At 34.7% G+C, this 10,055-nt stretch overlaps 1 long non-coding RNA gene across 3 annotated transcripts; it reads right to left on the bottom strand.

Annotated features, from left to right (window-relative positions):
• Positions 1 to 8,537: 8,537 nt before the first annotated feature.
• Positions 8,538 to 9,889, bottom strand: LOC139774798 (uncharacterized). Of its 3 annotated transcripts, none has more exons than XR_011718676.1 (4): positions 9,411 to 9,889; positions 9,043 to 9,281; positions 8,872 to 8,950; positions 8,538 to 8,776 (listed from the first exon to the last, which is right to left on the bottom strand). It is a non-coding gene; the product is annotated as an uncharacterized lncRNA (long non-coding RNA). The 3 variants fall into 3 exon arrangements; XR_011718677.1 differs by having other exon boundaries at positions 9,043 to 9,278; XR_011718675.1 differs by having other exon boundaries at positions 9,043 to 9,885.
• Positions 9,890 to 10,055: the final 166 nt, after the last annotated feature.

Here is a 10,055-nt window from a genome sequence, read left to right as displayed (position 1 = left end):
AAATTGTACATCTTATATAATCTTATCATATCTAATCAAACGAATAACAAAATAAAATTAAAAAAATTTTAAAAATTCAAAAATAAAAATAAAATATAAAAAATAAATAAAAAAAGAAAGTAATGCGGGCTTCGAATATTGATATTGAAGACAGTTTCAACCCTGGTAAACGCAGAGAGCTTTCCACATAATTACAATTTTATGTTATATGAAATATGTTCAAGATACAAACAACGATTCAATGAATGATGATCATCAACTTGGGGATCGTCATTTTTCGCATGAAATGTGATATTTAATGGGGTTAATGGGCTCCCTATTGACCGCCATCTTGAATTTTCGAATTTCGACTTTACATTCGGAATCAGCGACCTCGAAAACCCCCTAGTACCGAGTTTCATCCGAATCAAGTGACATTTCTGCATTACGGGCGGCCATATTTAATCCGCCATCTTGAATTTCCGAATTTCGACTTTACATTCGGAATCAGCGACCTCGAAAACCCCCTAGTACCGAGTTTCATCCGAATCAAGTGACATTTCTGCATTACGGGCGGCCATATTTAATCCGCCATTTTGAATTTCTAAATTTCGACTTCACATTCGGAATTAGCGACCTCGAAAACCCCCTAGTACCGAGTTTCATCCGAATCAAGTGACATTTCTTTACGGGCGGCCATATTTAATCCGCCATTTTGAATTTTCCGCAAACGCCATGTGACCTTCGAAAGTACATGGGAGTACGAACATTTTGAGCCCTAAAACGATTTTTTTGGTCGTGACAAATTTTGGGGATCGTCATTTTCCGGATGAAATGTGATATTTAATGGGGTTAATGGGCTCCCTATTGACCGCCATTTTGAATTTTCCGCAAGCGTCATGTGACCTTCGAAAGTACATGAGAGTACGAACATTTTGAGCCCAGGAACGATTTTTTTGGTCGTGACAAATTTTGGGCATAGCTCTGTCTCAGTTGACGTGGAATGTCCCATATATGAAACATTTATGTTTTATGTCATCAAATCAAATATATTGGTTATCACTTTTTGGTGACGATCAATATATAAAAGATGTTTTATGCTTATAATACTGCAATTTTTATTATCAAATTTTTTAATGTGTCATCAGCAATATTTATAATCTATAATTGCATATTTTGGCACAATATAAAAGACCAGTATTCGTATATTTTGTTTCTTATTTTAAAATTATTTCAAGTACAATCTTAACTTAACTCTATTTCATTATATGATGTTTTAAATTGATCTCTTCGGTCGAATTATCATTTATTAAATCAAAAGTCACTAAAAGGCTTTGTTTAAGTTTTTTTGTCATTACTTTTGAATGTTATACATTAGAAAAAATACAAATAATTGTAAAAATATAAACTAAATTCCCGAAATTGAATGCGTTTCGGAAACTTACTCTTCATCTCTTTCTCTTTCTAACTGATCCCCTTAGAAAAAGACGAAGAGTAAATTTCCAAAATCCAATTTTGGGGACCAGGCATTAATGACGCAGTCTTTGGAAAATATATTTTTGTGTTTATTAATGTAACTTTTATATTTATGAAAAATACAAATCTTAAATTTTACAAATTTTAGTTTATATTTTTACAATTATTTGTATTTTTTCTAATGTATAACATTCGAAAGTAATGACAAAAAAACTTAAACAAAGCCTTTTAAACATTTAACTTAGGAATGTCGTGCCGTGTCGTGAAATAGAGCTCAGGGCCGGCACCGGGGTCCGTCAATCCGCAGGGAGGAGGACAACACTCGCGAGATTTCTTATAGCACTTGCTTTTTAATAATAAAGATAATTCATAGTTACACTTGTTTCAGTTAATTCAAGTACTCTGACTTGCGGGTAGGTCGCGAGTAGTATTCACGCACAGGTCGCGGTACGCGTTTCGATTTAGACTGCCCGCCGCTGATTGAAGGGGCGGGCTTTTTATCGCGCCCGAGATTATTAATCCTCATTGCCAATTCGGATAGCTTCGGAAGTTGGTGTCGACACCCAGCTGTCAGCGCTTTCGTTTCCGGGATCGAGTTGCGTCGGTCAGTGGCCGTGCGACTTGGTGATGCCCGGAATGTCACTTAAAGGATATGTTGCAATTACCGAATCTTGTGCTGACAGCTCGGTGTTGCAATTAGGCCACCTTAACTTCCGCCTCACAACAGGAACTTCTGATTTAATAAATGATAATTCGACCGAAGAGATCAATTTAAAACATTATATAATGAAATAGAGTTAAGTTATATAAATATAATTTAGGCTATTTATAATCCGTTCTTATTTTTAAGATAATCTAAAGTATATCTTTCCGATATTATTATGGAAAGACCATGTTAATGCCTTAAGATTGTACTTGAAGTAATTTTGAAATAAGAAACAAAATACGAATACTGGTTTTATATTGTACCAAAATACGCATTTCTAGATTATAAATATTACTGATGACACATTAAAAGCAGGGTAAGTATGCAGTATAGCGCCAACCTCTCAAATTTTGTTGAAACTTTTTTATTTTGCATATTTTGGGTCGAAAAAAAGATTCTGAGAAGGAAAATCGTCGCTCATGTTCCGTTTGTTTATAAATAATATTTATAATATTTCGATGTCGGTAAGTAAGGAATTGACAATTTATGTATATATTTTTATTTTTTTTATTAATACGCGTGCGTAATAATCTTGCGCCTTACTTCAATTAAGTCATTTAATTGTATCCTATTACGTCATAATTATATATTTTAAAATTATAATTATTAAAATTTTCCATCCATAAAGCGCTGACCATGAAGAATAGAGATAAGGAGGACGAACTCCTATAGGCGATGCGTCAGATTCATGAGCCCAAAAGTGGTTGTCGATATTAGTTCGAAGTGCTAATCGAGATGTCGCTTCCGTCCCATAACGGCGTATTCATGTATACAGTGCGAGTGTATGTTAGTAGATTACTACACTCGTGTGACTCGTGATAGTCGCGATCAGGTGAATATACTACGTTTACGCGAGCGTTATTTCTGTAATAACTAATTGCGATAATCCACTCGTTTACGCGGAGTAAATTATCGTAAAGTTACTGTAGAAGTAACACTCGCGTATAAAACATAGTATAAGAGAGGAAGAATTTTCTGAAATGAAAACTGTGTGCTCATTTCCCGGTTGTAAATCGGGAAGTGCTAGTGAAAAGAGAAATAATAAATTACATGGTTTAAAGAATAAAACCATGTTTAAATTTCCACGAACGGTTTGTATTTACATCAATACAAAATTCACATATTTGAATTAATTTGCCTGAAATATTTAATATTTTTACAATATTTATTGGTCTAGGATAAATTTCCATTTATTCGACAAAAGTGGGAAGATATTATCGGTCGCAAAGCAGAGGATACCGAAGTTCTTTGTGAGCTTCACTTCAGATCAGAAGACATACGAAGTAATTATGAAATACTTCTTTCAAGTGGTGTACATCATACAATGGAACGTGGAAAAGTCACTTTAAACTCGACAGCAGTTCCTCAAGAAAACGTGTGTAAAGTGAGTACTTTTTTTGTGAAAAATGCAAATATAACGCTAAGTGGTAAAGCATTCAACTTTATCTTTCAAGTATTTGTATGAATATATTTATGTTTTTCTGCTTTCTGCTATTCTGTCAAGTAAATTCCCTTAGTGAGCTGTACAATATTTTCTTTTGTCATATTTTTATATAAACTATATATTCCTTTTTATCTCCAAAACTAAATCATCACAGAAACATTTTTCTTTCTTCATATATTTTTCTAAAACATGAATATTGATTTAATTACTTTATTATTATTATTATTGTTCTTTTTTTGAAATGCCAGAATAAAGAATTTGAGAATAATGAACTCAGGACAGCAACAGCAGAGATCTGTTTAAACCAGCTTCTTCAAACACAAGAAAAACCCATTATGTTAGACCAACCCTTTGAAAACGCAGAAATTCATTTAGAATCGATAGACGCATCAACAATACCATCACCATCAACTGTCATGAAGAATTCAGAGAATGACATTAATATCAACTCAGATACATCAGAGTCATGCTTAATTTGTTTAAACCAGCCTCTTCAGAAAACACAAGAAAAGTCCATTATTGACCAATCCTTTGAAAACGCAGAAATTCATTCAGAATCAATAGACACATCAATATCACCACCATCAACCGTCATGAAGGATTCAGAGAATGACATTAATACCAACTCAGATACATCAGAGTCATGCCTAGAGACTAATGAATTAGAGTTATTCTCATTGGAAACGCTGAATTATTGTCTCAAACAAATCAAATTTCCAGAAGGCTGGGCTCATTTAAAATTGATGTTTTTGGGACAAGATTCTATAATAGTGGGATATTGGCACGCAAATCGCCCAGCGCTAAAAGAATTTGTCATAAACGTCGATGGATCTGTTGATGTATATATTGTTATCAGTTACAAGTGATTCCTTTATAATGATTTCTTTATAACACTTTATATCATGTTATTTTATCGCAGGTTTTTATTAACAAAAAAGCGGTGTCTATACCTGGAATAAAACCTGGTACAACTACTAATAATGTGATAAACAACATTCAAGTTCTGGAAAAAGTGTTGCTATGCGATGGCAGTGGAATAGCAGAAAGGTATTTTTTCTTTCAACCTGAAGCGGGGAGCACACACTTCTGCACAACGCATAATGCGTAAGCATAAGAAAATTGATTGGTCTATTTCCTTATGCACATGTGTATGGACCAATCAATTTTCTTATGCTTACGCATTATGCGTTGTGCAGAAGTGTGTGCTCCCCGCTTAACATTTTTATATGCATCACAACTATGTAGATATATGTAAACTGTTTGCAGGCATTCCGGTTTGTGCAAAGGATATGTACTACCTAATCAAGCACACTTTAAGTATAACCATGTTCGATGTGTACCATGTAAAAAGTTGATTGCCAAGAGTTCTCGCCAGCAGAAAAAACAGTTGAGCCAATCAGTCAAGGCACAAGTCAAACGCCAAAAAAGTAGAAAAACAGTAAAATATGAAAAGGCGAAGAATAAGAGAATGAAAACCAAGGTATTATTCACAGTATTAAAAGAAATGGTTGGAATTATTAAAAATTATTAGAACAGTAAATATTATTTTATTTTATTTTATTTTTTAATTTTAGCTGGTGGAACTAAAAGCCGAGGTTGCCCGATTGAAAAAGAATTGCGCAAAGGCAAATAAAGCCGTGGTAGAGAAAGAAATTTCGAATTTGCCTCAGGCGCAACAGGAAGCGGTCAGAGCATGCTTCTCTTCAGCGAAAGTAAAGAGTAAAGGACGACGATACACTAAACAATGGATATATGAATGCTTACTCATGAGGATTAAAAACAGAAAGCTCTACGAGCATCTGAGATCACATGAGATTCTTGCTTTACCTCATGTTGACACTGTGAATAAGTATGTGAAATGCATGGGCAGTACGTATGGGTTTAGTAGCACCATGTTTGATATGTTGCGTACAAAAGCTGAGCAGATGGAACCGGCTGAAAAAAGAGGTATGTATATTATTACTGCAAGGTGGGAAATTTAATTTGAGAAAAAAAATATTATTTATATTGTTCTCTGTGCAGGTATTCTTCTTGCTGATGAAATGAAACTGTCTGAAGCCTTAAAGTTTGATAGAGATTCCTGTCTGTTTCATGGATTTGTAAATCTAGGCGATTATACACCTGAATCTCAAGAACATGAACTAGGTGATCATGCTCTTGTGTTCATGTATCAACCGTTTCGCGGCTCGTGGGTACAGGCGGTTGCATGCTTTCTCAGCAAGGGTTGTGCCAACAGTAATGTATTGCAATGCCTCGTTCTCGAATGCATCATACTCCTTGAAAAGAGTGGATTTCTTTGTGATGGTGTTACCACAGATGGTGCAACGTGGAATCGAAGTATGTGGAAGAAATTTGGAATTACCGAAAGTAATATTTCTTGTCAACATCCTTACGATCCTGAGAGAAAGTTGTGGTTTTTGTCTGATTTCCCCCATCTGATAAAAAACTTCCGTAATTTTATTACATCACAACTGGAGATATGGGTAATTATTGAACTATAACCATAGTGGAATAAGCACTTCTTTATTCTCAAGTGATCCAAACTGTGCTCATTCTAGTATGATTATAGTTTAATGTGGATAACATATTTTATTTGATACGCTTTGAATACATGCATCCATTTTATAGTAATATTTTATGCTTTGCAGACACCCGATGGAGTGATAAAAAAGAAACATTGGAAGGCAGTAATAGAGTCCGAACATCACCCTTATGGTTTGAAAGTTGCTCATAAATTGAAACCTGACCACTTAGATCCAAAATATTATCAGAAAATGAATGTACCGATGGCGTTCCAAGTAAAAAAATAATTTGCAAAGAAGTAAAAAAAAAAATTATTATATTCTGATTTCTATATATGCATTTTATTTTTAGTTATTCGAAGATCGAGTCGCTGCTTCTATGTCTATATATCAGGAATACCATCCTGAGCTTGCGGATTGTCAACCAACAATTCAATTTATCAAACGAATAAACAGGCTGATAGAAGTTATGATGTCTCGAACTCCCAATAAAGCTTTAAGACATGGTAGTGATGAAGAAACCGTAAGAATTTTTATTTTTTACATTTTTCTAACTTTTGTCTGTACTTTTGTGAAGTTACATCAACTACCCAGGTTATTAACGACCATATAACATTATTGTTTTAGGTGATTACTGAGTTTCTCGAATATTTACACGAATGGGAAATAACTGCAAAGAAAAATGGTTTTTATTTTCTAACGGAAAGTACGTGCTATGGCTTGAAGATTACACTGAGAGCTACTCTAGAAATACTTGGATGTTTGACTTACGAGTGCAACTATAAATACTTAATGACTGCAAGGTTGAATCAAGATGCCTTGGAACGCTTCTTCGGTTTGGCGAGAGGAGTATGCGGGTCAAACGACCATCCTGATTCAACATTGTTTGGCCAGATGTTTCGTCTCATGAGCATGTATTCTTTGATAAAACCATGTAAGGGTAGCAATGTTTCTGGAGGTGAAATGCTTCACTCCCTGTTAAATTTTTCAAACATACCTGCAAGTCAGGCTGGACGATTAGAATGGATAAAGATCATGGACAGTATCATCGAACACGGCAAACCCAACAACGATAATATGGATCAGATAAATAAACAAATTGCAAACGAAGAAATAGCAACACAAGATCCTTCTTTTTCTATTATCGAATACATGGCTGGATATGTAGTTCGAAAAGCCGGAAAGTGGACTAAATGTGATGACTGCATTCAAAGTTTGCGAGCATCACCAAATTGTAAGGACCATCGGATGATTGCATTGTTATCTCGAGGATATCTGATTCATCCATCTGACGACTTGATAAAATTGGTACAACTGATGGAAAAAACGATATTAGACATTGTTAAAGTAGAATCCATCAATTCTGATACTGTATTTCACATGAGCTACGCGCTCCAAGAATTGCAGTCTGAGTTACCTCTAGTAGGATGTCCATTGCACCAAAGAGAATTGACTACATCTGTGATGAGTTTTTATGTGATAATTCGTGCTGATTTTTTAGCAAAACGGTACAATGCCAACAACTGTACAAAAAAACAAAAGACGCGCCGAGCACGCAAAGATGCTAAGTTGTAGTATGTTTTATGATACAAATAATTAGAATACTATGTTGAAAGTTTTATGAAAGATATTTTATTAGAGATTATAAGATTATAAGATTACAGATTATATGTGATATTTTATTGAAGATTATATAATATATAATATACTTTAGTGTTACATATATCTCCTTGGGGTTATATATACAAATACAATGATTTATTAGAGATTATAAGATTACATTTTTTTAATTACTTCATACTTTTAAATTGCAATACTTGCAAGAATATGTTAAGAAGCATAATAGTTTATAGATATACATACATTATAGTTATCTTATATGATTAAATAAAGTTTTTCAAATTTTCATACTACTCATTACATTTGCTGTAATCATTTTCCGGTAAGATATAAAATTTATATGAAATATAAATATAAAAATATAAATATAAAATTATATGAAATATGTCGTACCAAATAACAAAAAATGTAACTCAAAATTGACTCATTAAAATCATAAACGATCTAATGTTTTTATCACTCCGGATAATTGATCTATTGATTTAATTTTTTTACATGTCATCCAAGATAACAGTTCATTATTACGTAATATATCAACTTCTAAATCATGTTTTATAACAAGTTTCATTCTTTCTTCTAGATTGTTCAATATTTCAACAAATATTATACATTTCTCATACTCGACTGTAGCCCAATTATCTGGTTTTTTTACTAATTGTATATTTTTTTTCAAATATTCAAATGTTATTGGAGGTAGATCATTATACTTAATTGAGTAATTTTCCATGGTAAATATTATATATCTATACAATTTCTTAATTATGTTATCAAGTATTATTTATATGTACAATTCGTGGATAAAAGAGAATAGTACTTATTCTTTTCCCTCTCTCTCTTTGTATACATACTATTTTCATACTCTTATCTATAAGTATTATATTAAATTAACATCTAGTTTTGCTCGTCTATTGGCCTTTTTCTTTTACTAATTGTCTTATCTATAAGTTTTATTTATCATCTTCAAAAACATTCTTTAAGATTTCGAATTTTGCTTTAACTTCTGTAATCCAATATTCGATTATTGGGTTCCTGCAAAATAGAAAAATAAACAAAAGGTTTAATTTCGCTGAATAATTTATGTAATCACACAATGGTGTTTTAAAAATCTCGGGACGTATACTAACCTCACTTATTTTCCTCAATTTCTACATTATTTTTTCTAACCCACACTCCAATATCTGAGTTTTTTACACTTGAATGTTTCTGGAAACCACATTGTACTTGAATGTATACAATCCTTGATTGTTTAAATCAATTAATAAAATACAAAAATCTGTGCTGTAACGTGTACATACCTGTGTAAGTCCGCGATATTGGGAGCCCTTCTTCTAATTATTGGCTCCTGCCTCTTGTCACAGGTCAATACAGCCAAGTGTCAGAAACTTGGGTTCATAGGTGCGCTAAGCTTAAAGAAATGCTACGCGGAGCAATTTCTCCTGCGGATCCCATATCCTATCACCTCCTGTCTCTTCCCGACTGCCAGATGCCAGTTTGTCGATCGTAGCGCTGTCGGTGTATGTTTTTCGAACTACTACTGTAACCGGGTTTTGGGCTTATCTCGAAACATGAAGTTCGTCCTCCTTATCTCTATTCTTCATGGCGCTGACTAACGACTAATAACTCATTGTAGACTGGCCATTACAAGATGGCAGCATATACGTACGTGTGCGATTTTGGATACACCTTCCTTCGAGCATGTTCATACGAGGCGGTTTTGACGCGCGGTTGCGCTGCCGCGCATGGCCGCGCGTTATTGCGAGGCGAGGCCGGCGAGGTGCGACAACGCGCGCATACGATACGCTTTGCGGCATTTTAGATCCACAGGCACGCCGTCGCGCGTACGCCGTTTCGCGTACGCGCGTATGCGCGCGACAGCGCGTGGCTCGTGCAAACGATAACGCGCGGCAGCAATCGCGCGGCAACCGCGCGGCAGAAACGCCTCGTGTGAACAGGCTCTAAAGATTTCCTCGGTATCAGCTCCCTGCCGTCAATATATATTTCACTATCTATCACGCGGCGACGGTCACGACCGTCACTATTTCTAGATTATAACTGACTGATTATCAGTCACTGATAGCGCGCTGAACGCACTGAACACGATCTTACAGACCGTGGCAGGGCGTGGCACTGACTGCACTGATCGAGCGCAATACGTACACGTATATATATCGATATATCGACTCGAATGGATTTACCCGCTGGGTTGATAATATGGCCATACACTTTGCATCGCAATATCTCCGCTTGTAGGACACGTAGCGGAAAAATAAAAACTTTTAATATACATATAAATTTGGTCCAAGCTATC

This window comes from Temnothorax nylanderi, unplaced genomic scaffold, assembly GCF_030848795.1.
Source record: "Temnothorax nylanderi isolate EJ_2023f unplaced genomic scaffold, tnyl_v1.0 TNYL_tig0088_pilon, whole genome shotgun sequence".
NCBI lineage: Eukaryota > Metazoa > Arthropoda > Insecta > Hymenoptera > Formicidae > Temnothorax > Temnothorax nylanderi.
Note: the sequence above shows the minus strand (reverse complement) of the source record. Positions and strands in the feature narration are given on the sequence as shown.